This window comes from Rhinopithecus bieti, unplaced genomic scaffold (genome assembly GCF_001698545.2).
Source record: "Rhinopithecus bieti isolate Rb0 unplaced genomic scaffold, ASM169854v2 scaffold_20150, whole genome shotgun sequence".
Classification (NCBI taxonomy): domain Eukaryota; kingdom Metazoa; phylum Chordata; class Mammalia; order Primates; family Cercopithecidae; genus Rhinopithecus; species Rhinopithecus bieti.
This window is the reverse complement of record NW_016810565.1, coordinates 2,058,024-2,085,155: the sequence shown is the minus strand read 5'-3', so window position 1 is coordinate 2,085,155 and position 27,132 is coordinate 2,058,024. Positions and strand designations below refer to the sequence as shown.

At 38.9% G+C, this 27,132-nt stretch overlaps 1 long non-coding RNA gene across 1 annotated transcript in view; it reads right to left on the bottom strand.

The window, feature by feature from the left end:
* Positions 1-8,650: 8,650 nt before the first annotated feature.
* Positions 8,651-27,132, bottom strand: part of LOC108542294 (uncharacterized) — an 88,376-nt gene continuing 69,894 nt past the window's right edge. The window contains exon 4 of the long non-coding RNA XR_001889222.1: positions 8,651-8,784. This is a non-coding gene — a long non-coding RNA (uncharacterized LOC108542294). The remainder of the gene's footprint in view (positions 8,785-27,132) is intronic.

Here is a 27,132-nt window from a genome sequence, read left to right as displayed (position 1 = left end):
CCTGAAGACCTTCCAGTGGGACAAGATGTGGAGGTGGAAGTCAGTGATACTGATGGTTCTGACCTTGCGTAGGTGTAGGCTAACATGTTTGTGTCCTGCTTTTTAACAAAAAGTTTAAGAAGTAAAAAATAAAATAAAACGTTTTAAAATAAAACAATCTTATAGAATAAGGATATACAGAAAGAAAATTATTTTTGTACAGCTATAGAACATGTTTGTGTTTAAGCTAAATGTTATTTGAAAAATCAAAAAATTAAAAGCTTATGAAGTAGAAAACACTACAGTAAGCTAAGATTAATGTATTATTGAAGAAATACAAACAATGATTTATAATTTTAGTATAGCTTAAGTGTATAGCGTTTACAAAGTCTACAATAGTGTACTGTAAAATGTCCTAGGCCTTCACATTCACTCACAACTCACTCACTGACTCACCCAAAACAACTTTCAGTCCCGCAATCTCCATTCATGGTGAGTGCCCTATACAGGTGCACTATTTTTTAACTTTTTTTTTTTTTGAGACGGAGTCTCGCTCTGTTGCCCAGGCTGGAGTGCAGTGGCCGGATCTCAGCTCACTGCAAGCTCCGCCTCCCGGGTTTATGCCATTCTCCTGCCTCAGCCTCCCGAGTAGCTGGGACTACAGGCGCCCGCCACCTCGCCCGGCTAGTGTTTTGTATTTTTTAGTAGAGACGGGGTTTCACCGTGTTAGCCAGGATGGTCTCGATCTCCTGACCTCGTGATCCACCCGTCTCGGCCTCCCAAAGTGCTGGGATTACAGGCTTGAGCCACCGCGCCCGGCCTTTTTAACTTTTATATTATATTTTACCGTACCTTTTATGTTTAGACACATAAATACCATTATGTTACAAAGGCCTACAATACTCAGTACAGTGGCATTCTGTACAGGTTTGCAGCCTAAGAACAACAGCTGTATCATATAGCCTAAGTGCGTATCAGGCTATACTATGTAGATTTGTGAGGTACGCTCTATGATGTTTGCAAAACAATGAAATTGCCTAATGAGGCATTTCTCAGAATGTATTTCCTTTGTTAAGAGACATAAGACTATTTTTGTTTTGTTTTTGTTTTTGCGAGATGGAGTCTTGCCCTCTCACCCAGGCTGGAGTGCAAAGGCGTGATCTCAGCTCACTGCAACCTCTGCCTCCCAGGTTCAAGCAATTCTCCTGCCTCAGCCTCCTGAGTAGCTGGGATTACAGGTGCAGGCCACCACGCCTGGCTAATTTTTGTATTTTCAGTAGAGTCAGGATTTCACCATGTTGGTCAGACTGGTCTCAAACTCCCGACTTCGTGATCCACCGGCCTCAGCTTCCCAACGTGTTGGGATTACAGGCATGAGCCATCAAGCCCGGCCCACAAGACCATTTTTGAAAGTAGCCTGGTATAGGTACAAATATCAGGAAAAAAGGAACATGGATAAATAGAAAGGGGTGAAGAAAAGATGAAAGACAGGAAGAAAAAAGGGAAAGAGATAAGTTAAATGCTTGCTGCAATGCTATTGTGGGTAAAGATGAGATTTGGAGTCTGTTGGTGCTGGTCCTGTAAGACTCAAGTTGAGATTAAGTGAAGATGAAGGAGGTGGTGAATGTGAGAGTTCTTGGGTGTCATGTTGGTGATCAGAATGAATGCTGAGGCCATGGACTATAACAACAGCAAGTATAGAGGATCTACCTGTCCCATGCACTGTGCTAAATGCTTCACACAAGAGTCACGACAATAATAATGGCACTCATCAACTATGTGATTAGCTTGTTTTAGGATGATATATAGATAGAATTTAATCCTCAAAAATAACTCTTTAATATTATGTTCATTACAAAAATGTGGAAATTAAAGACTTGAAAGTTGAAGTAACCCACTCAAGGTCGCAAAGCTACAAAGTGGCATAGTAATGATGGTAATCTGGACCTTGGTATTATAAAACTCATTAATACTTTCAATCATCTTGCTGCAAGGCCCCAGTTGTTGAAAATAGGGTGAGAGGGAATTAAGAGTGTAGACCTAGAAGTCAAAGCATAAATTTAAAGAGAGCATACAGAGAGATGAGTGCATTTTAGAAGACAAAGAGGGAAGAAATTCAGGTGGCCAGATAAAAATGGTATATAGTTTTTTAAAATGAGAGAGAGAGAGAGAGACAAGTGGTGAATAGGGATAAGAGAAGCATGGTGTCATTTTTTTCATCTAGTGATTTGTTTAGCCTAATTTTAGCAGTTTAGGACAAATGGAGAAATAAAAGTTTTCATAGGGAGAGAGGGAAAAATAAATCTCATGGGCCACAGTAAAATGAGGTGAGTTATAAGCATTGTAACACCTGAGTGTCAAGTGTTCTGGAATATCCCTTTTGTGAAGATTTTGATGATGATAATTTAATCACGGATTAGTGAGGTCCTCCAGAGAGTTTTTTCTTTTTGAAACTCGATATGCATTGATGAAATTAAAGAAGAAGGAAAAGCATTAGTCTTTGCTTTTAAAATACTTATAGTCGAAAGACTGGGGTGACTCTTTAATTTATTGGCTAAACCTGGACACTTTTAGAGTGAAAGAGAGCACCTTTAATAATTTGCTGGGACAGCAGATACAGAATAGAACTGTTCCAAACAGACTATAATTTATGCTCACCCTATGAATGGAGATTATAGACAATAAATTAGTAAAGGAATAAATACATATGCAATTATAAGTTTATGAGTCCTTTAAAGGAAACAAAATTTATTTGAATAGGAAGATCACAGAAGGACTCTCTGTGGAGGTGATTAAATGAATACCTGAAGGACAAAAACGAAAGATTCATGTGAGGAGGAAATAGCAGGGTAGTTTAATAAACCCTAAACTGATAGCTCGGTAGTCCAAGGATCTGAATGGGGTGCAGTTTTGCTAAAGCACCCCTACAAGGGGAATGGCAAGAGAGGAGGCTAGAAAAAGATCTCACTGAGTAAGCAGGTCACACGGGATTTAATTCTAAGTGCAGTAGGAAGCTATTGAAGGTGTTTATGTAGTCTAGTGAGATTATCCAATTTATGTAAAAAATGTGGATTGTGTGGTTGCTGTGTGAAAAGTATTCCATAGAAGGGCAAGAATGGCAATGAAGATTGAAACAAATGAAGAGAGTCTACATATCATCTGGAGGTGAAATGATCAGACCTGTTAATGGCTAAAGGCAGGGGTTGATGGAGAAAGGAATTAAAAATGCCTTCCGGTTTTCTGGCATGTGCCAATGAATGGATCGCAGTGGCAATGTCTGAGATGAAGAAGTCTTTCAAACAGGAAGCCACCTAAGTAGGAACAATGAGAGCACTGATTCCAAGTTTAAGAACTAACTCAGCTGGGCGCGGTGGCTCATGCCTGTAATCCCAGCACTTTGGGAGGCCGAGGCAGGAGGATCACCTGAGGTCAGGAATTTGAGATGAGCCTGGCCAACATGGTGAAATTCAGTCTCTACTAAAAATACAAAAATTAGCCAGATGTGGTGGTGCACTCCTGTAATCCCAGCTATTTGGGAGGTTGAGACAGGAGAATTGCTTGAAACCAGGAGGCGGAGGTTTCAGTGAGCTGAGATCATGCCACTGCACTCCAGCCTGGGCAACAGACGGAGACTGTCGCAAAATCAACCAAACAAAAAAATCTCATTTTCTCTCCACCAGTGTGAAAGTAGGAGCTCAAATGCCCACATTATCAGTTAGAGTTCTTTGGTTGAAAGCAACAGAAATGGACTCAGGATAGTTTAGGTAAAGGCAATGCATGGGAAAGATAATGGGGACTCGCAGAAGCAAGGGGAAACTGGAGACTCAGACTTGGATGCAGACAGAAGCCAAGGTACTTGTAAAGGCAGAAACCACAACTGATTAGAACCTAAATCTACTTCAGTGATGAATTAGAATGACAACCATTATCACTCTTTTTAAATCTCTGCTTAAGAAATTGTATTCAAGATAGTAGTCTCTAACTGGTTTCATTTGTGTTGTGTGTCATCTTTTCATCAGACTGTCAACATGGGGAAAAAGTTAATTTCTCATATGAAGTGCAGAGAATGGTCATTGAGTAACCCAAATCAACATCTGACCTGTTTTGACCAACACAAGAGGCTGTTGGGAGTAGACATAAAACGGAAACTGCCAGTGGTCCAGCAGCAAATATGAAACTACTCAACAACTTGGGAAAATCTGAGATGAAAAGGGAGTTAGGGGATCAGACTCTTCCCAAATTTTACTCAGAAGGGTACAATACAAGACAATAATAATGCTTTCCTCAATGTAAAGGAAAGAGTCATTTTCCACAAACCACTTTATGCTGATAGAAAAATAGCATAAATACTAGCATTTTTATAAGACATTTAATTTTGAGTCTACATTTGATGATAATCCAGGAAAATTATTGAACCTGGGCCCTCTTCACTACATTGGGCTGATTTAGCTAATGATCTGTTAATGAGTTGTTAATCACTTATTCAAATTGGGAGGGTTGGGTGATTGAGCAGGTGCTGAACCTGGAGGAAGTATCTACTGCAATAATACTTTCCAATTACTATTTCTCTGAAGGAAGGCTCTTCTTGCTTGAACTCCTTCATTTTTTTCTTCCACTTTCTAGCAGAATCTTGAGCAAAATTGTCTCCTGATATTTCCTGAAATTCTGGTGGCCAGGGTCTAGCCTTGACTGTTACGCGTTGTTTGCTGATGCAAACAGTAATTATAGTATAGCAGCAGTTTGGCCATTTCAACTGAAAAGCCATATAACTTCAGAAAAGCAATTACTGATGTATCAATATATCTTTCTGGCAACAACAACTATAAAACTAAACAATTGTATGAAATTGTGTAGTATATGAAAATACGTTTACAAGCACTATCTCATTTGATCAGATACAACAACCTCATGAGATGAGAAGATGAGGAATTATTTTTCAGATGATGCAATGGAGGATTAGAGAAGTTAAGAAACTTTGCCCAGGTCACTGAACTTGAAAGGAACAGAACCAAATTTCAATCTAGGTGTTACTGACTCCAAATTCTGTGTACTCTGTGTGGGCCATGTTGTCTCTCCTAGAATCTGAAGTAAACATTTTAAAAGATAAGCAAATTGATGCAACTTATTTTGCTCATGAACCATATAAATTTTGCTTCTAAATTAGTGTTCATTAAACTCTGGACAAGAGAACACTTCCTTCAGAAGTACATAGGATGTTGGTTAACATGCAATTGCAACAAAAACAAAAATTGACAAGTGGGACCTAATTAAACTAAAGAGCTTCTGCACAGCAAAAGAAACCATCAACAGAGTAAACAGACAACCTACAGAATGGGAGAAAATAGTCACAAACCATGCACCTGACAAAGTTCTAATATCCAGAATATATAAGGAATCTAAACAATTCAACACACATAAAACAAATAACCCATTAAAAAATGGGCAAAGGACACAGACACTTCTCAAAAGAAGACATATGCACAACCAACAAACATGAAAAAATGCTCATCATCACTAATCATCAGAGAAATGAAAATCAAAACCACAATAAGATACCATCTCACACCAGTCAGAATGACAATTATTAAAAAGTCTAAAAACAATAAATGATGGTGAGGCTGCAGAGAAAAAGGAAGGCTGATACACTGTTGGTGGGGGTGCAAATTAGTTCAGCCACTGTGGAAAGCCGTTTGAAGATTTCTCAAAGAACTTAAAACAGAGCTACTATTGAACCCAGCAATCCCATTGCTGGCTATATACCCAAAGGAAAATAAATCATTGTATCAGACAGACAATGCATGCTTACGTTAATCGCTGCAGTATCCACAATAGCAAAGACATGGAATCAACCTAGGTGTGCATCAATGGTGGATTGAATTTAAAAAAAAAAAAAGTGGTCTATATACACCATGGACTACTGCATGCAGCCATAAAACAGAATGAAATAATATCTTTTGCAGCAACATGGATGCAGCTGGAGGCAATTATCCTAAGCGAATTAATGCATAAACAGAAAACAAAATATCACATATTCTCATTTATAAGTGGGAGCTAAACATTGATCACACATGGTCATAAACATGGGAACAACAGACACTGGGGACCACTGAAGAAGTGGGGAGAAATGGATTTAAAAACTACCTATTGGGTACTACGCTCATTACCTTGGCCCAAAATACCCATGTAACAATCCTATGTGTGTACTTCCTGTATCTAAAATAAAGAATGAAAATTATTAATGAAGATTTCTGAGCTCCATCCTGATCTATCAAATCAGAATCGCTGTGAGTAGGTTCCATGAATTTGTATTTTATATACTCCCCAAGTAGTATTTATGTACACTAAAGTTTGACAATTTTAGTATCTCACTGATTTGCTTTACCTGTTACTATGGCCAACACATTAAATAAGATTAATGACCTAAACTTTCTGCTTAGAGTATATTAGAAGCATAACATTAGAGGATGAAATGGGAAAGAAAAGGAAAAGCTCTTTGAAGGTAGCACACATATCGGGAGAGGTGATATTTGACAAACTGCTATTGAGAAACAGGAAAGAAACACTAAAAAATAGATGTAGACCTGTATTTACCACAGCAAAACAAATCACAGAAATTGCTTACGCCCATCCTTAGTCACAAAAAAGGTTTAAATTTTATTCAGTGCCCTTTTTCTGTTAATACCAGGAAAGGCATAATAAATGTTTAAAGGATTTTGAAAAACAACTTTAGATTAAAACTGGCACTTGTGCAGATAATTTTTATGTTTGACAGCTCCTTAAAGATTTTCTGGGTTGTTTTTTTTTTTAAACATTTGACTATAAGTTAAATTGCCAAGGTCCAAACCTCACTCCTGATGACAAGGGATTTTGTAAACATGGGCAAGTTTCTTAATCTCAATTTTCTTAGACCTGTGCAATGACTGATGTTGAGGATGAAGTGAAATAATGAATGTGAGCCTCGTGCATATGGAAAAACTCTGTACGAGTGTGAGGTATAATTATCGTCTGAACATTTTTGTATGACACTTTGTCTCTGATCATTCCGGATTAATAAGACATCATTGCATTCTATTTACCAGCTGGCATATGAATGCAGAATGACCTATTAAATAAATAGTGTTATGAGCCCCATGAAACAATTCGCCCACATATTCATGTTCCTGACCTCTGTTCCTAGTTGTAATGAGTGGCCTGGGACTAAAACCCCTTCACTTACAAGTTTTCTTATTTTCAGGATGGGCCTGCGAGTTCTTAGTAAGTTTCTGTCAAAAGTATGTCACAGGATACTGGAGAATGTCTTGGAAAACTGAATTATTTGGTTATTCCTATTTTCTAGGTGTAAAATAGTATTATAAGGCATGAAAAATTATTTTCATTTAAGGCGGTGGTTATCAGAGATAGTAGGTGACCCCAGACTACTTGTATAATTACATTTTTAAATTAAACACTAAAATTCTTTTAAAAAATCATTCCATTGACAAGCTTCATGGAAGACGTTCAGTTGGGTTAAGTTGGGGAAATGATAAGACTGTGGTTGCTATTGTTTTGGTTATTTGCTTTACTCTTGTTTTTTGGTATATTTTCTTTTCCTGATTCAATTCTTTTCAAATCATTTGCCTGAAAGAATCTAACTAGGGCAGAGTGTTGAAAACATGAACAAGATTTTAAATCTTTTGTTTCTCTGCTGAGGCCTACATTTTCTCATTTTCTAGAGAAACATAAAGGATGCTTGAGGCCTACTAAGCACCAATTTTGTTTAAAAAATGGAAAATTTTTAAATCAAGGTTAAAATGGGTAAACCTGTCACTGCAACAATATGTGCTGGTTTATTCCTTTTCTTAACTCCTTGTTGACAAATAAAATTCAAGGGAACAAAAGATCCGCGTTTTCTAATAAGCAATTTGTGTTTACAAATGCTTGCCTGATATACATTTACCAGATTTATTAAACTCATGGTATTAAGATACTAATGGGTTGAATTTTATTTTCCCCCAAGGACCAGAAGGGAGAGATTATTTTATTCTTTAATCATATCATCCGATAGCATTCACATGAAACCATCTTGAAAATGTCTTTAATACTATCAGTATGAATATTTGATCCCAGCCAAGGAATTAAAATTTGCCTTTTAATAATTTTTCAGGATCATGGATTCCTTTTAGACAAATAGGAACTAGAATTCTAAGTGGTTAACCAAGATCCTGAAACAATGCCACTTTAAAGTATGAAAAAGGGCTTGGATAAGGGACATTGTTTTCCTCGGTGTTTGAAAATTCTGCTAATCCCCATCCTTCAAAGATAAATGCATTCATTACATTAATCGGAGAACGGGACATGGTAAAATAAATGAAAGTTATTAAAGGAAGGGAGATGGATGGCAATTGAGGCAGCCGTGTGTTTTGCCACCACCAAATTCATTTCCAGAGAAAAACTCTTATCAATTTCTAGGGAATGGTTTGTTCTGTCAAGGTGGATGCAGTGTTAATGTTCTTTACAGCTCTCTTAGAGCCAGTGCAGTGACACCAATCTAAATAAGAGAAAAGGGAAGGCTTAATCACACTTGTCACTGACCAGTTATTAACATTCTCCTACAAGGGCATTAGAAGAAAAATTCTGAGAGGTCAATTTGTATTTCAAGAGTGGAGGCAAAAGAGAGAAAACTTACTTGAAAGCAATGTGCTTATGGCAAGAGCAGGTGTGTTAAGTCCACTTCAAGTTGGCAAGCCTTTATTAAGAATCTTCTGTGTTACAGACAACTTTCTAGGTCCTCTGTTATTCAAGGAGTTTATTGTCTAGCAGGAAAAACTTAAGAAAAAAATAAATTCAACAAACATTTGTCAAAGCAATTTGAATAGACATATACACAAGCTAAGAAGGAGGAATTGATGAATTCTTCCTGGAAAACTAAAAACAAGGAAAAGTTTAAGCTACATGCTTGACTGTGGGAGAGAAAATGTCTGACAGAAGAGAGAAAGGGGAAGTTCCAGACACAGAACACGCCTGGGCAAATGCTCAGGGATTAAAAAATAGCATGGTAAATTCTGGAATACATGGGTCCTATATTGATAAAGCATAACGTTCCTGATGGAAGGAAATAAGCAATTTGGGAACAAGTGTCACCCTATTAAGCAGAACCTTGTGTTGGGAAGGCACTAATAGGCATTTTGAAGAGCAATTGTATGATCAAACTGACTTATGTAAAGTTTATTCAAGAAGTTTTGTAGAGCATGAGTTAAAAGGGATCAAGCGTGGAGACTTGGAGGCTGGTTAGGAGAATATTGTAAGATATGCAAATGAGAGATATGGTGATCTAAATTAAGGCAGTAGAGGTAAAATCAAGGACGGAAATTATGATAGATGTTGAGTACATTTTTTAATAATGTCTGGATTTTGACGTTGTTTTGACATAGCGTAGGTGACTTATTAGATGTAGACTGATTGCCTACCTGTTTCAAAGTGACCCCTGAATCAAAATCTACTCTATTGTGTCATCATCACATAATGCTGTGTAATCCCTTACTCTTTTCTCAGGCTCCCGTTTACAAACCATTCTGCTGTACCCTCTGAAACGGTTAATACTGTTGTGTGTGTGTGTATGTGCCATATAGTAGCTACCTTCTTGTCTTGGTTGACACTTCATCTCCCTTGAGGCCCTTATAAATGATAAATGAATATTTTCTCACATATATTTTAACTCTAGATAAAGAAGAACAGATACTGTCCTTCTGAATCCCAGTGGCATCTTTTTGCTCCCCCTTATTTAAATTAAACTGTCTTCTTTGAAGTTTCTACTCTTTGAGTGCACTGTTCTCTAAATATTATTATCTATTGACCTCCAATTTCTCTTCAGTAATCAAGTAGTCTGTCCCACACACTTTCAGTCATTAAATATTCCATCCCATTCTCTTTATAGTCATCCCAAGCTCTGCCGGAATTCTAGCATCAACTCCCATTACCTCAGATTCCCCAAGAATGATTTATTGAACACTTTAGGTCACTTATTTAGCCTCTTCATCTACAAATGATCCTCTCTAATCTACTCAAGTTTATTCCTTGAACTTGGTTATACGGTAGACTTCTCCACTTTCCAAAATCAATCCCTAAGTCAAGCATCCACTTCTCTAATCAAAACTTTTTTTCTTCCATTTCACTTATTAAATTACTCCCATTTCAACCTTGCAGTCATCTACACTCCACTCTTCGCTTTTTACCTTAGGAATCCAAAATATGTCATTTAAATAACACTGACTGTAAAATCTAAACTCATTTTTTCCTCAGTGTTTTGCCTCTTGTCTCTTTCAAACCCCTAACACTGAAAGACCCCAAGCAAATGTGTGCTCCATTCCTGCACCAGAGTTGCTGAGCACAAATAGAAAAGCAAACAAACAAACACCCAACATTACAACCCTGTGTTTAAGCTAAGATGAGTTCTCAACATTGACTATCAAGACTTCTGTTCCTCTATTCAACTCTTTCTCTCGCTCTCTAAGTTTCTACCCCTGTTTCAAAGAGAAAATAAAAGCTATTAGATAGGAACCTTTCATCTTCCCATTCTCAGAAATTATAATTTTCTATCCTCTAAAATCCTTCCTTTCTTCCTCTTCTGTTACAGTACAAGGCTTGTCCATGTTCCTGCAACATATGCTTTCAATTCCATCTCTTCTGACCATCTGAAAAAATTAACCCTGTTTTTAGCCCTTCTTTCTGCAACAGTTAACATCTGCTCCTCAAATTATTCCACCAACTTTTAATTAAGTTGGATTTACTCCAGTGTAAACAACAAATTAGTAACAAAACACAACAAAACCCTCTCTTGTCTCCAACACTTATCTCCAGCTAAAGTGCTGCCTTTATCCTCCTCTGGAGAAACATATCAAAGACATGTTTAAAATCCTTATATATAATTTCTTCATGTCTCATCCAATCCTCAAGCCAATCCCATTTGACTACAATTCTTACCCTCAATCCTCCACTGAAACAGCCTGCACTAAGAAAACCAATGATCTTCACGTTGTTAAATCCAAAGAAGAGTGCTCAGTCCTGCTCTTAATTGATCACAGTTTAAAAACTGAAACTCCTTCTTCTTTAACTTCTGTGAAATCTGCACTGTTTTTCACCTACTCCTCTAGCTGCTTGATTTCTTTTCCTTGGCACGTTCAGCTTATTTTCTGGTACAGTAAATGTTAGAATTACCCAAGACTCAGTCATAGGCCGGCTTTTCCTCTGAACGATTTTGTGTCTCCAGACAAGGGGTCAGCCAGCTGTTTTGTAAAAGCCAAATAGTGAATAGTTTAGACCTTGGGGGCCATATAGTCTCTGTCACAATCACTCAAATCTACTGTTGTAGAATGGAAGCTGCCCTAGACAATATGTACATTAATAGGCATGGCTGTGTTCCAATGAAACTGTATTCACAATATCAATCAGCATGCTCGATTTGTCCCAGGAGATTTACCGGACCCTGTTCTAGATATCCATATCCATGGCTTTAATTTCTACCTAGAGATGAATCAAAAATCATCCATATCCATCCATGACTTCTCCCTTAAGTTTCAGACTGACAAGTGACATTTCCACGGGAACAAGTAAAAGGCACCATAAACTCAACCAAAGTTCCTATAATTAAAACAAAAGCCCACAATGTGCTTTACAATGGCCCACAAGGTCCTATGCGATATGGACACCCACTCATTAATTTCAGACACGATTCCTACTATTCTCTCCCTCACTCACTCCACTCAATTCACACAGTCTTCTTGCTGTTGCTTGGACATAAACATGTCAATCAGGATTTTGCTCCAGGGTCTTTGTATTTGGTTTTCCCCTCTGTCTGAATACTCTACTCTCAGATGTTCACATCACTAGCTAATTTACTTTCTTCAAGTCTTTGCTGAAACATTACTTTCTCCACAAAGACTAACTACACTATTTAACATTGTATCCTCCTCACTTTGTTGGCCTCAATCCTTCTTATGCTTCGATATTTCTATTTCTATCACATCCACTTTACAGGACACTATATGATTGACTTATTTATGGTACTTAATTTTTATTGTCCACCTCCTATCACAAGGGTGTAAACTCCAAGAGGGCAGTGATGGTTTGTCTATTGTTTTCATTGATATATCTCAAGAGCCTAGACAGATGCCTGGTACCTGAGCTGACTTGATAAATATAATAAGAACGAATACCTGAAAGTATCTACAGCCAAACTCACACTGCTCTCACTTCGTATTCCCCATGTAACAAAAATAAAACAAATAAAAACAAAAACAAAACAACAAAAAACCTGGTCTTCTTCTAATGTTAGTCATTCTTGCTTTCACTTCCCATAGCCAGTCTTTCAAACATTCTTTTCATTTTACCCTAAAAAATTTGGGGGATTAATTCACATCTTTTTTCCCCCCTGAATTTTTGTTCACCTTCCTGTCTAAGAAGCCATCGCCTTTCACTTGAATTAATGAGATAGACTTCTAACTGGTCCTCACATTTACTTCAGAATTCCTCCAAAGTCATTATCCACTCTGTAGCCAATGGTATAATTTTCAATATATCACTTTTTAAAATCTCTGTGCCCTCTCCATGCCACTCCTGCTTAAAACTAACCTTTAGTAGAGGGTCAGAGCAAAACGGGTGAATAGGTGAATACTAGCCACCACCAATCATCCCTCCCCACCCCACCAGAAAACAAATTTTAACAACTAACTACATATAAAAAAGTACCATAATAAGAATCAAAAGCCAGATACTAGTTTGGTCACACTGGGGTAGAGCAGCAAGAGGGCGTTTGGGGTCCCCACGTCTAGGTAGACTCTTGGATAGCATTTCTGGACAGGCCCTGGGCCATAGGGGAGCCCACTGCCCTGAAGGGTGAGTATCAGGCCTTCCACCATTCACCATAAGCTGACTAAAGAGCGCTTGAGCTTTAAGCGGACATTGGTGGTGGCCTGACAGAACTCCCTGTGGGCCAGTGGTGGTGGCCACCAGGATAGGTTCCTCTGCATGTGGAAACAGGAAGGAAGATCAGAGAAAACTTTGTCTCGTGGTTTGAGGCCAACTTAGCCGAAGTAGAATAGAACACTAGGTAGATGTCTAAGATTTCTGACTCCGATCCCTAGCTCCCAGATAGCATCTGTGGACCCACGTGGGGCCTGAAGGAACTTGCTGTCCTGAAGGGAGGAGCCCTAGGACCTATAGTAAACATAAGTGGTAGCCAGGTAGTGGTTACAGTGGGTTTTGAGTGAGATCCACTGTAGTACTGGCTTCAGGCCTGACACAGCACAATCCCAGTGCTGGTGGTCACAGTGGCACTTGCATCACTCCACCTTCAGCTCCAGGCAGCAGAGCACAAAGAGAAAGATTCCCTTTTTTAGGAGAAAGTAAGGAAAGACAGCAAGAGTCTCTGCCTGGTAATCCAGAGCATTTTTTCTGGATTGGATATTATCCAAGACCATCAAGGTGGTATTTCTATGAGTCTACAAGATCTACAGTACTATTGGGCTTGGGTTTCAAGTCCCTTTGAATACATGGAAAGCCTTCCCAAGAAAAACAGGCATAAACAAGCCCAGACTGTGAAGATTATAATAAATACCTTACCCTTCAAAGTCCAGACACAAACAAACCTCCACAAGCATCAAAATTATTCAGGAAAACATGATCTCACCAAATAAACTAAATAATACCAAGGACCAACCCTGAAAACACAGAGATATGTCACCTTTCAGACAGAGAATTCAAATTAACTGTGTTGAGAAAAGAAACTCAAAGCAATTTAAGATAACACAGAGAAGGAATTCAGAAACTTATGAGGTAAATTTAACAAAGAGATTGAAATAATTAAAAGAATACAAGAAAATTCTAGAATCAAAATATGCAACTAAATACTGAATAATGTATCAGACTCTCTTTAACAGGAGAATTAACCAGGCAGAAGATAGAATTGGTGAACTTGAAGACATGCTATTTGAAAATAACACAGAGGAGACAATAGAAAAAAAAAGAATAAAAAAGGATGAAGCCCACATACAAGATTTGAAAAATAACCTCAGAAGGGCAAATCTGAGAGTCACTGGCTTTAAAGAGGAGACAGAGAAAGATACAGGGGTAGCAAGTTTATTCAAAGGGATAATATAAAAGGACTTCCCAGACCTAGAGAAAGATGTCAATATTCAAGTACAAAAAGGTTATATAACACCAAAAAGATTGAGTCCAAAGAAGACTACCTCAAGGCATTTAAATACCAAACTCCCAAAGGTAAAGGATAATGAAAAGATTAGAAAAACTGCAAAAGAAAAGAGACAAATAACATAAAAGTGTTCCAATATGTTTGGCATCAGACTTTTCAGTACAAACTTCATAGGCCAAGAGAGAGTAGCATGACATATTTTAAGTGCTGAAGGGAAAAAGCTTTCACCCCAGAATAGTATATCTGGCAAAAATATCCTTCAAGCATGAAGAATAAATAAAGACTTTTTTAGACAAAAAATAAAGCTGAGAAATTTTATCATCAGGCTTGTCTTACAAAAAAAAATGCTAAGGAAGTTGTTCAGTCAGAAAAAAATATGTAAATGAACAATAAGAAATCATCTTAAAGGTACAAAACTTACTGGCAATAGTAAGCACACAGAAAAACACAGAACATTATAAATTTGTAATTATGGTGTATAAAGTACTCTAATCTTAAGTAGAAAGACTAAGTGATAAACTAATCAAAAATAGTTATAACAACTTTTCAAGACATAGACAGTACAATAAGACATAAAGAGAAAAAAAAAAACAAGAAGTTGAAAAGTGGAGTAACAGAGTTCAAGTGTAAAGTTTTTATTAGTTTTCTTTTAGCTGGTTTGTTTGTTTTTGCAACCAGTGTTAAGTTGTCCTTAGTTGAAAATAATGGTTATGAGACAGTATTTGCAAGCCTCATGATAAACTCAAATTGAGAAACATACAGTGAATACACAAAAAATAAAATTGTACTGCCAGAAACAAAATCGCTTTCACTAAAGGAAGACAGGAAGAAAGGAAAGAAGGAAGAGAAGATCACAAAACAACCAGAAAATAAATAACAAACTGGCAAGAGTAAGTCTTTACTTATTAATACTAGCATTGATTGCAAATGAACTAAACTCTCCAATCAAAAGACACAGAATGCCTGAATGGATTAAAAAACAAAAAAAGACCCAATGATCTGTTGCCTACAAGAAACACACTTCACCTATAAAGATACATGTAGACTGATAAAAGATGGAAAAGATACTCCATGCCAATGGAAAATAAAAAGGACTAGGAGTAGCTATAATTATATCAGGCAGAATAGATTTTAAGACAAAAACTGTAAGAAGAAACAGGGAAGGGCATTTCAAAATGATAGAGTGTTCAGTTTAGCAAGAAGATATAACAAGTATAAATATATATGCACCCAAAACAAGAGCACCTAGATAGATAATGCAAATATTATTCCAGCTAAAGAAACAGAGAGACTTCAATACAATAATAGCTGGAGACTTCAACATTTCACTTTTAGCATTGAACAGGTCTTCCAGACAGAAAATCAACAAAGAAATATCAGACTTAATCTCCACTACAGAACAAATTGACCTAATAGATATTTATGGAACATTTCAACCAACAGCTGCAGAATGCACATTCTTCTTCTCAGCACATGGATCATTCTAAAGGACTGACCTTATGTTAGGTAATAAAACAAGTCTTAAAATATTCAAAACATTGAAATAATATCAAGCATCTTCTCTAACTGCAATAGAACAAAATTATAAATCAATAACAAGAGGAATTTTGGAAACTGTACAAACCCACAGAAATTAAACAATATGCTCCAGAACAACCAGTGGGCCAATGAAAAAATTAAGAAGGTAACTGAAAAAATTTCTTGAAACAAATGGTAATAGAAACGCAACATACAAAAACCTATGGGATACAGCAAAAGCGGTACTGAGAGAGAAAATTATAGCCATCAGTGCCTACATCAAAAAAAGAAAAACTTCAAATAAATAACCTAACAATTCATCTTAACGAACTAGAAAAGAGGAAAGCAAACCCAGACTTAGTAGAAGAAAAAACACAATAAAGAACAAAGCAGAAATAAATGAAACTGAAATTAAAAATATATAAAAGAACAATGAAACAAACAGTTGGTTTTTTGAAAAGCTAAACAAAATTGACAAACCTTTTGCCACAGTAACTTAAAAAAAGAAAGAGAAGATCCAAATAAATAAAATCAGAAATGAAAAAGGAGAAATTACAACTGATACTGCAGAAATTCAAAGGGTTATTAGTGGCTGCTATGAGTAACTATATGCCAATAAAATGGAAAATCTAGAAGAAATTGACAAATTCCTAGATACATACAACTGACCAAGATTGAATGAGGAAGAAATTCAAAATCTGAGCAGACCAATAACAAGTAACAAGATTGAGGCCATAACAAAAAGTTTCCCAGTAAAGAAAAACTGAAGACCTGATGGCTTCACTGCTGAATTCTACCAAACATTTAAAGAACTAATGCCAGTCCTACTCAAATTATTTTGAAAAACAGAGGAGGGGCTACTTCCAAACTCATTCTACAAGGCCAGTATTACCCTAATACCAAAACCAGACAAAGACATATTATAAAAAGAAAACTACAAGCCAATATCTCTGATGAATACTGATCCAAAAATCCTCAACAAAATACTAGCAAACCGAATTCAACAGTACATCAGAAAGATCATTTATCATCACAAGCGGGATTTATCTCTGAGACACAAGAATGACTCAAAATGTGCAAATCAGTCAACATGTGACATCATATCAACAGAATGAAGAATAAAAATTATATGGTCATTTCAATTGATGCTGAAAAGGTATTTGATAAAATTCTATATCCCTTTATGATTAAAAAAAAAACTCAAAAAACTGGACATAGAGGAAACATACCTCAATATAATAAAAGCCATACATGACAGACCAACAGTTACTATCATACTGAATGGGAAAAAAATGAAAGCCTTTGCTCTGTGACCTGGAACACGACAAGGATGCCCACTTTCAACACTGTTATTCAACATAGTACTAGAAGTCCTAGATAGGACAATCGGACAAGAAAAAAAAGGCACGAAATTGGAAAGGAAGAAAGTCAAGTCATCCTTGTTAACAGATGATGTAATCTTATATTTGGAAAAACCTGAAGACTCTACCAAAACCCTATTAGAATTGATGAACAAATTTAGTAAAGTTGCAGGAGAAGAAATCAACATACAAACAAAAATCAGTAGCATTTCTATATGCCAACTCTGAGCAATCTGAAAAGGAAATTTAAAAAGTAATCCCGGCCGGGCGCGGTGGCTCAAGCCTGTAATCCCAGCACTTTGGGAGGCCGAGACGGGCGGATCATGAGGTCAGGAGATCGAGACCATCCTGGCTAATACGGTGAAACCCCGTCTCTACTAAAAAAAAAAATACAAAAAACTAGCCGGGCGATGAGGCGGGCGCCTGTAGTCCCAGCTACTCGGGAGGCTGAGACAGGAGAATGGCGTGAACCCGGGAGGCGGAGCTTGCAGTGAGCTGAGATCCGGCCACTGCACTCCAGCCTGGGTGGCAGAGCAAGACTCCGTCTCAAAAAATAAAAAAATAAAAAATAAAAAATAAAAAATAAAAAGTAATCGCATTTACAATAGCCACGAAAAGTTAAATACCTAGGAATTAATTTAACCAATGAAGTGAAAGATCTCTGCAATGAAAACTAAAAAACACTGATGAAAGAAATTGAAGAGGACACCAAAAAAGGCAAGATATTCCATGATAATGGATTGGAGGAATCCATATTGTTAAAATGGCCATACTACCCAAAGAACATGTATCTATACATATAAACAATATATCTATAAATATAGATACGTTGCAGTTCCTATCAAACGCCAATGATATTCTTCATAGAAATAAAACAAATCCTAAAATTTATATAAAACCACAAAAGACCCAGAATAGCCACAGCTATTCTGAGCAAAAAGAACAATACCAGAGGAAGGACATTCCTGTCTTCAAATTATACCTCAGAGCTACAGTAACCCAAACAGCATGATACTGGTATAAAAACAGACACATAGGACAATACAACAGAATAGAGAACCTAGAAACAAATCCATACACCTACAGCGAAGTCATTTTCAACAAAGGTGCAAAGAACATACATTGAGAAAAATGCAGTCTCTTGAATAAATGGTGTTGAGAAAACTGTATGTCCATATGCAGAAAAATGAAAGTAGACACCTATCTCTTGCCATACACAAACCTTCAATCAAAATGGATTAAAGACTTCAACCTAACACCTCAAACTATGAAACTATTACATGAAAACACTGTGTGTCTCCTCCACAGAGGCAGCAAACTCTATGGGGACAGAAATGGTCTCTCCCTCTCTCTCTCTTTCTCACACACACACACACACACACACACACACACCAGTGTTATCTGAGACATTCACATAGTGGTTGGCACATAGTGGGTCTTCATAATGTAAGGAAAAAAGGTAAGAAAAAAACCCAGGTTTTACTTTTGAGTAGTGTGATCTCCAATTAAGTTAAGGAAAACAGAGAAGACAATGCATTTGAGTTATAATTTGTAAAGTTAGAGAAGCTCATCTATTCGATTATTTATTATTTGGTTATGTAGGTATGGAACTTGGGACAAGTCAGGTCCATCAATAGAGATTTTAGAATTCTCTTGGGATTCGACGAGATTCCCTAAGAGAGGGATGGATGATAAATCAGGAGATGGGATTTTTATGAATTCCCTCATTTAAGAGTGGCAAAAATAAATGCTTCAGCCAAAAGGACTGAAAAGAAGGGGTTAAAGGAAGGCCACAGATGGCAGAGGGTGTCAACAAGGGGACGATGAAAGGAAATTATGTTAAGTTGGAAGATACAGTAATACGGTCAAAGGCTACAAATAGGTGATTTTTAACAAAGCCTGAAAAGCGTAGAGAATATTTCAACAAACTTGTAAGACTAGAAGCCAGATTGCAATAGGCTGAAAGTGAATGTAATGAAAGAAGGGTGGGGGTTGGGGGGGCCGGTTATGTACATAATAAGCATTTTAAGGGGCTTGACCGAGAAAGAAACAAGGGGGAGAAGCATGGTAGGGTAAAAGAAGCATGAATTGGTTTAGTTTATTATACTATCTTTCCCAAGAGTATTCGCATTTTAAAGAATGGTAAAATAACACCAACCATCTTTGAAAATGTCATCACTTCTCATACACTGTGTTAAGCACGCTGTCCTTACTTTTGAAGGGAAGTATTATTATCCTAGTTTTACAGATGAGGACACTAAGGAGTTGGAAATTAGATACCTGTCTCTCAAAGTACACAGCTAACAAATGATGTACCAAGGATTCAACCCCAATCTGCCTAGCACCAATAGCTGTGTTTTGTTTTTTAACCCTTAAAACCCTTTAAAGGTTTATCCAAATATCAGTTATCCACATGTTTTCTTCACTCTTTTGGCCTTAAAACCTCAACCATCTTTATCAATATTTACTTACTTGTTTTCAATAAATTTGCTTCTTTACTGTAGATTAGATTCATGTCCAAGGGGTTTATCTGCCTAAACAGAAACACCTAACAATTTTACTTCACTGAATGCTTAATTTATTAAATATATATTTAATAATCTTTAAACAAGTTTATATACACATGAATAGACACATATTAATATTTTCTTAAACAATTTAAGCCACATTTACAAATCTGGTGTGACTGATTCTTTTAGATGCTTTAAATACTTTAATAGCAAGTAAAATACACAAAAATATAGATATTACTGCTGTGTTCTGAAAAAATCACCATGCTTAAGTCTAAAACCTATTCTAACTTATAAGTACAATGGTTTAGTTTATTTTCTCACTATTTGTGAACTTTTTAAATACTTACCTAGTCTATAGTTATTGTGATATCTACCAAAGATTGTTAAACTTATTCAGATATTTCTCCAAGGTTGAAGATTTCACCAGACAAAAAAGATAAATAATATCATTTCAGACCAGCCAATATTACAAGACCTGGGTTATAAGATAATGGCTTACTGGTCAGGATGCAACATGTGGTTGCTTTTTCCAAATACAACCCAACCTCAAGGCTTTACATCATATTCAGCTTCCTTCTTACGTCTTAACTTCATTAATTGTATTGATAAAGCCTTTGGACTCCATGTATTCTATTGAGCTTTGAGTATTTTTCCACTTGGGATCTTTCCACAGAATGATAGTCTCTTGGAGTCTTATTTACCTGGCATTGCTTGCTGTCCTGCAACCATAATATATTTATCTGCCATCATCATACATTTATTCATTTTGTTAACATTTTTTAAAACAAACGAATGCCTCACCAGTACCTTATTTTAGTTAGAAGTGCCAGTTGGAGGTTGTATGTCACAGGTAATGTGAAATCCATTGCACATTTAGACTACTTTCAGAAGTATGGGGTATTTGACTCATATGCTATCCTGAAACAAACTAAAATTTGGTAATAAGTTATAATTTTGCTTATTAACCAACAGACCCTTTTGTAACTGGTTTAACAAGATTTATATGATGAATTTTATAGATTAATTCTTAATGAGTTCTTAGTACAGTTTCTAACTTGCCTAGGACTATCTGACCTACTTCAAATCTCCTGTATTTACAAAATTCTATTTCAAAATATAAAAACAAGCACAAATCTGTGCCTTGCAATTATGTACCTAAAAGAATAAATTACTCAAATATGACAGTATTTGTCAACTAATTAAACAAGTAAAATAACTATTTTTGATTTTATTTTTCTTTGGTATGAAACATTCTAGCTTTTCATAATTTTGTAATTAACTATATTACTAATTCCTTTATATCCAAATTATCATAACTTTCCTGGTAATGTTCTTTAAGCCAGTTTTTTTGTTTACTATTACTGCCCCTGACCTTCTTAAAAATATACCTGCTTTCTGTCAATAATAGTCTTTTCTAGAGTTATATTGATTTTTTTTTTCTTGTCTCAAGCTATTTTTCTAAAAGTCTTGATTCTTCTTTAATGGGGAATCTTAGAAACCAAAACCTGGGTGCTAGGAGCGAACATAAATGTTAATGACAGGCAAAGGCACTGTGGATGATGCTGGTTCATTTTAGAGTCAGAGCTAAAAGGGGTCATTCATGTCTTTCCTTTTTTTCAATTTAACATGATAATTAATGTTCTCTATGTTAGTAACAGCTAGGATTTTCATTACTATTACATCTATTATATAGACAAATAATTTGCTTTTAAAATGAAACTTTGTATCAGTACTGTAAACAACTACCAACACTATTTGGCATATGTAAAAGAAAACACTAAAAATAAATAGTAATAGAGTTTAACAGTGCGCTTTGTAACACACACACACTCAACCAAAGATACAACGTCCAGAATAGTGGTTTTAACGGCAGTGGCAGGCCATCTGGAGCGGCTGCTGCTATCACATTAGCTGCAGCTGGGAGGCACGGCCGGGGCTCCAAACTGCTTGGAGCCAGCAGGAGCTGTGGACAAGTGTGAACCCCATCCCTTCCCAGTCAGTGCAGTAGCACCCCAGGTGACCGTGCAGCTTCCCAAGCCATGGCTGCAGACATGGGCATATCTGTGCACTAAGGGCCCAGAAGCAAGTCAGAGCCCCGCGGCGCAGCTGCAGCTGTCCAAACAGTGGTTGCAGAGCCGGACTTCCTTCTCCATGAAGCAGACAGAAGCCAGGTATAGCTACAGCCACCCAAACCTCAGCTGCAGACCCAAGCCTCCAACTCCAGGGAGCAGGCAGGAGCCCCGTCCTGCCAGTGCAGCTGCAGCCACCCAAACCGCAGCTGTGGACTCTGGAATCCCTGCACTCTTGGGGTCCAGGAAGTGCCCCTGCCCTCACAGGCTCCGAAGCCCCTGCTCCCACTGCCTGGATTCTCCCTGCTGACAGTGCCCACTCCAGTCTTGGAGCAAAGTTGGGGCTGAAGCTGGCTGCTGTTGCGGCCTGGCTGGGAGTGCACATGCTCAGGGCAGTGCCGCCTTGGGCCCCTCAGGACTTTGGGTGCTGATGAGCAAAGGAGGGAAGTTGAGGGGTGGGGCTGAGGGCAGCTTCTTCTGACCTGCAGAAGCCCCTTGGCACCTACGGCCTGGGCGCCATGAACAGCAGCAGGAGGCAGACAGGTTCCTGGGCAGAAGGAGGTGGGTCCCCACTGAGGCCCTGCCTTCAGCCCAGGGAGGGCCTGAAGGCTGGGGACCAGGCTGCCAGTTCCATGGACCAGAGTAGGAACTTGTGATGCCTTTTTCGGGCCCACCCATGGCCACCCACGGACTAATTGGAGTGCACTTCCTCCTCTCTGGGACCCATAAAAGTCACAGACTCAGCCGGAGCTGAGCAGACATTGGGATGACCAGCTGCAGAGAGGAGCAGCACACTCTAGGGCCTCTCTCTACTGAGAGCTGCAGAGATGATGGGACTACCTTCCTGCAGAGAGGAGTCACCCACTCTAGGGCCTCCAATCTGCTGAGAGCTGCAGAGACGACAGAGAGATGATGGGAGGAGGTGACGGGATGATCTGCCTGCAGAGAGGAGCCACCCATTGTAGGACTTCCTCTCTGCTGAGAGCTGTGCAGAAGACGAGACGGCCAGCTGCAGAGAGGAGCCACTTTCTCTGCTCATAGCTGGCACTTGTCAGGGCACCGTGCCTAGCAGAGAAGCTACCCTCTCTTCTAGAAGCTGAACACTCATCAGGTCACCCTGACTGCTGAAAGGAGCTGCCCCCTGCAGGTTTCCTCTGAGCTGTTCTATCACTCAATAAAGCTCCTCTTTGTCTTGCTCACCTTCCACTCGTCTGCATACCTCATTCTTCCTGGTCACAGGACAAGAACTCAGGACCCACCAAATGGTGAGGCTAAAAGAGCTATAACACAAAGAGGGCTGAGACATGCCTCTTGCTCACCACCTTGCGGGGAAAGAGATAGAAGAGCTGTGGCCTTTCAGGGAGCCCAGACCTGGGAGGTCCTCAAGCCAGGGATGTGCCTCCCTCCTTGAGGCCCTGTGGTTCCTGGCACCACCATGATCCCCAGTGCCAGCCGTGGAATCTGCTTGTGGTGCACCTGGTGTGACCCCAGCCTTGCAGAGAGCCAGTGCTCGTGCCAGCACCTGGAGCTGCCCGACCTGCCGCAGCAGCCAGCATGTCTGACTGCGTTCAGTGGCTGGACCCCATGCTTGCTCCTACACCCCTCACTGTTCCATGCCTGACTTTCCCTTGGCAGGCATGGGACCCAGGCTGGTAGCATGAGCCAAGCACAGCCTGCCAGGCCGAGTGGGAGAAACAAGCTCAGCGGGCCTCAGCAAAACTTGGGCAAAGGCGCTGCCAGCCACAGAGGTTTCTGGTCAGAAAAGATCCCATAACAGTTTGAGGAGCTTTGAGGGGCCACTGCACAGTGAAACAATCGCAACTGCTGTCAATTATTTTTAAAATGACTATTTGAAGTCTCTGGAAATTGTTATAAGGTCATGCAGCAAATGAAGAAACACTGATTCAAGAAAATCAACTAAATATTGATACAACAGGGGCTGTGACACTTCAACCATGACATGTTCCCTCTGCTCCCTTGGCCCAGATCAGCATGATGAAAGCCCTACTCCGTGGAATGTTGCTAAGAAAACAGACTGCACTCTCCTACAACTCCCAATCAAAGGCTACAGTGCTACTCTGGGAGGGGCAGCCCACAGGCATTCCTCACTACCCATAACTTCCTGTTAAAGAGGCTAAATTCTGGCTCAGTATGGCTAAGAGGTCAGTAGCTCCCTTTCTCCTCCCAGCTCCCACCCATAGAGTGGAGGTTATGTGCCTAGGCATGGCCATCTGAGAACACAGGGGCCCAGATCCCATAGAGTGGAGGTTATGCACCTAGGCATGGCCATCTGAGAACGTGGGGGCCCAGATCCCATAGAGCGGAGGTTATGTGCCTAGGCATGGCCATCTGAGAACACGGGGGCCCAGATCCCATAGAGTGGAGGTTATGTGCCTAGGCATGGCCATCTGAGAACATGGGGGCCCAGATCCCATAGAGTGGAGGTTATGTGCCTAGGCATGGCCATCTGAGAACACGGGGGCCCAGATCCCATAGAGTGGAGGTTATGTGCCTAGGCATGGCCATCTGAGAACACGGGGGCCCAGATCCCATAGAGTGGAGGTTATGTGCCTAGGCATGGCCATCTGAGAACACGGGGGCCCAGATCCCATAGAGTGGAGGTTATGTGCCTAGGCATGGCCATCTGAGAACACGGGGGCCCAGATCCCATAGAGTGGAGGTTATGTGCCTAGGCATGGCCATCTGAGAACATGGGGGCCCAGATCCCATAGAGTGGAGGTTATGTGCCTAGGCATGGCCATCTGAGAACACGGGGGCCCAGATCCCATAGAGTGGAGGTTATGTGCCTAGGCATGGCCATCTGAGAACATGGGGGCCCAGATCCCATAGAGTGGAGGTTATGTGCCTAGGCATGGCCATCTGAGAACACGGGGGCCCAGATCCCATAGAGTGGAGGTTATGTGCCTAGGCATGGCCATCTGAGAACACGGGGGCCCAGATCCCATAGAGTGGAGGTTATGTGCCTAGGCATGGCCATCTGAGAACATGGGGGCCCAGATCCCATAGAGTGGAGGTTATGTGCCTAGGCATGGCCATCTGAGAACACGGGGGCCCAGATCCCATAGAGTGGAGGTTATGTGCCTAGGCATGGCCATCTGAGAACGTGGGGGCCCAGATTCTCTTCGCCACAGCTTGCGTATCAGGAAGAGGTGCCACGCTGCGACAGAAAAGCCCAGAAGACCAAAGCAGAAGCTGCTGCCTGTACCCAGCACTCTGCCTACAAAGCAAGGTATCACTTTTGTATAAGCAGGTCACTGTGCCTGATCCCAGCTCCAGATCAGTGGTGTAAAGATTTTGCCCAAGGAAAAAGGCAGGTCATAAGAACAGAAAATGTGAAACTTTCCCAAAGAAACACACTGTATTTGAAACAGAGCATAGGAAAATCCAAGCTTTGAAAACCATGGAGATTTTTGTGGTAAGTAATTAAGAGAACGTTGGTAGCTCTATGAGAGCAATACGATAAAGAAGAGTTTAGCTATTTCATTTTAGAGAGAACCAGAAACAACTAAGAAGAGCCCTTCCAAGTCAGAACTAACCTTAAAGACTGACTTCAAAAAGTACCCCTGTACAGGGTCACAAGTTCAATTGGATAAAACTATGACACGATTTTGTGCCCCTGGCTATAGTCAAAAACAACAGGACAATTAACCAGCAATTAGCGAAGCTAAAGCTGGATATAATGCCAGCATAGGCAGAGTTGAACATGAAGAGAGACAGTCGAAGAAAGCCTGCTAAAACACTGTCATCCCAGGGGGACTGTGCGCATGCCCAAGGCTACACCCTCTGAAGAGTGACTTCAGAGGCTTCACACTATGAGAAAAAATAGTTTAGCTAAACCACTAAGAAAACAAACAAGCAAACAACGACAGGGAGCCCTAGAAGGAGGGAGCAGTATTTAGAGTCATGAAATTATCTAAAAATGTCCAGTGAAACAAACAGAAAAGCTGATTTGTACATAAAAGCAGCCAACAGAAACCACCTTTGATGCTTTGGAAGCGGCTCAGATGTCAGACTTAACAAAGATGGAAAAGCAGTTTCCCGATATTTGAAAAGGTAAAAGGAAACCATGATTAAAGAAAAAAAAAGAAGGTATGATGATCATCAGCAATCAAATAGGACTATAAATAGAGATATATAAATAATTAAAATTAAAAAGAACCAAGTGGAAATCCTGGATTTAAAAGTACAAAAACTGAAATAAAAATTTTACTAGAAAGGTTCAACAGTACATTTGAACTTGTAGAAGAAAGAATCGGCAAACTTGAAGATAAATATAACATATATAATCTGAATAACAGAAAATGAATGAAGAAAATTAAGAGCCTCAGAGAAAGGGGTGATGATATAACATGTACTAAAATACTTGTAACAGGATTAGCAGAAGTAGCTGAGTAAAAAAGAGGGAGAAAAAACATTCCAAAAATTTTCCAAAAACCAATGACTGGAAACATCCTAAATTTGTCAAAAAGTATTTATCTCCACATTTAAGAACATCAAGAGGCCGGGTAGGGTAGCTCACGCCTGTAATTCCAGCACTTTGGGAGGCGGAGGTGGGCAGATCATAAGGTCATGAGTTCAAGATCAGCCTGGCCAACGTAGTGTAACCTTGTCTCTACTAAAAAACACAAAAATTAGCAGGGCATGGTGGTGCATGCCTGTAATCCCAGCTACTGGGGAGGCTAAGGGAGGAAAATCACTTAAACCTAGGAGGCAGAGACTGCAATGAGCTGAGATCATGCCACTGCACTCCAACCTGGGTAAAAGAACAACACTCTGTCTCAAAGAAAAAAACAAAAAAAGAATATTGAGAAACTCCAGATAGATTAAATGCAAAGTTATCAATATCCAAACGTATTATAATAAAAACACTGACACAAAAAGAGAAAAATCTTAGAAGCAGCAACAAAGAAATGACTTGTCATGGACAAGGAAACCCTACTAAGATTAAGATCTTACTTTTCGTCAGAAACAATGTAGGCTAGAAAGCAGTTAATTACATATTCAAAATGTTGAAAGAAAAAATGTCAACCGAGAATCTTATAACCAGAAAAACAATTCTACAAAAGTTAAGGTATAATAAAGATATATCCAGATAAACACAATCTGAGAGAATTCATTGTTAGCAGACCCACCTTACAGAAAATACTAAAGGAAGTCCTTCGGACTGAAAATGCAATTTTGCCAAGAAGGACCAACTCCAAAAAGTTAACTGAACCAACGTGAAAAAAAAAGAGCACCAGAAAATTTATTATGTAATTATAAAAAAGTATATTTCTTCTTTCTTCTAGATTTATAACTACAAATACTGTAAAATAAAAGAACACCAGAAAAGTTAATTAAGTAATTATTTAAAAGTATATTTCTTCTCCTTTCTTCTCAATTTATACCTACAAATACTATAAAACACAGCACCAGAAAAGTTAATTATATAAGTATAAAAATTATAAAATTATATAAATGTATATTTCTTCTGCTTTCTTCTCAAC